At 53.0% G+C, this 1,190-nt stretch overlaps 1 non-coding gene across 1 annotated transcript; it reads right to left on the bottom strand.

The window, feature by feature from the left end:
* Nucleotides 1–611: 611 nt before the first annotated feature.
* On the bottom strand, nucleotides 612–743 carry LOC119319758. The gene has a single exon (XR_005154616.1). It is a non-coding gene; the product is annotated as a small nucleolar RNA SNORA57 (small nucleolar RNA).
* Nucleotides 744–1,190: the final 447 nt, after the last annotated feature.

Genomic DNA, 1,190 nt, shown 5'->3' with positions numbered 1-1,190 from the left:
CTTGGGATTTAGGGGAGGACTACATGGTATGGCTAAGCCTGGCATTGGCTGGATCCTGATGAAGTGGCTATCTCTACTGATGGCTCCTTTGCAGAGGGAAGTGCTAGTTTGATCATGGCATAATTGTCATAAACAATAGATGAATCAAATAGTTATAAAAAGATAATATATAACACATCCGAATCATAGACAGGACAAGGACCGACGGGGGCGGATACCAAAACCATCGCACTATATAATAACAATAAATAAGAAAAGTAAGAAAATTAGACAAGTATCTATCTAAAGTAAGAAATTTTTTTTCTTTCAGAAAGAAGGTAAGAACAAGAGGCTCACCACGGTTGTGCTGGCGCAGGCGATCGACTGCGGTGAAGACGGGGATGGGGCGTGACGGACCGCTAAACCTAGACAAATCTCAGGGAAAAATGGAGCTCGCAGGTCGAGTTTCGAGACGAGAAAAATTAACTAGTGTGGCTCGGTAATTTCATCGAACACCTCATATGCATAGGAGGTGAGCTAGAGCATTCAAATGCCCTCCCCCTCGCCGGCGAGCAAAAAACAGAGCACTGTGGAGTGCTCTGATGCGGTGATGGGGTATATATAGGCAACTAATTTGTCCCGGTTCGTGGTTGGAACCGGGACTAAAGCTCCCCCTTCTGTCCCGGTTCGTGCCACGAAGCGGGACCAATGGCTGTGGGCCAGGAGCGAGGCCCATTGGTCCCGGTTCGTGCCAAGAACCGGGACAAATGTGTCTCAGTGAAAGTTCTTCCGGGTTGTGCTGCGTGTGAGTTGAATAGAGGTCAACAAACAGGCTGTTCGTCGGCCGGGGCGTTCATCGCCATAACCAAGTGTGTTTTGTTCATCTTCTTCTCCCTCCGTTTGGCGTTGCTCGCTGGAGGGCTACTCGGCGTTTGTCGCCGGAGGGTTTGTCCAAACAATTGGTATCATGAGCTTGGTTGTCTTGGGCGTTGTTCCCCTTGCCGGAGGTGTGCCGGCGATGGCGGCGTTCGCCGGCGGATGCGCGGTGAAGTTCCGGGCCATGTGTGGGCCTGTGGAGGTGCGGGGTGCTGCCGCTACCATGGCGGATGTGGAGGCGGCATGCGGTGAGTCCATGACGAGCGCGGCGGCTGCGGAGGCGCTGCGTGGGTGGTGCAGAGGCCGCCGACGTGCGGCACAACGGGACGGCATGG

This window comes from Triticum dicoccoides, chromosome 6A (assembly GCF_002162155.2).
Source record: "Triticum dicoccoides isolate Atlit2015 ecotype Zavitan chromosome 6A, WEW_v2.0, whole genome shotgun sequence".
Lineage (NCBI taxonomy): Eukaryota > Viridiplantae > Streptophyta > Magnoliopsida > Poales > Poaceae > Triticum > Triticum dicoccoides.
The sequence above is the reverse complement of the archived record's forward strand: the minus strand, read 5'-3'. Positions and strand labels throughout refer to the sequence as shown.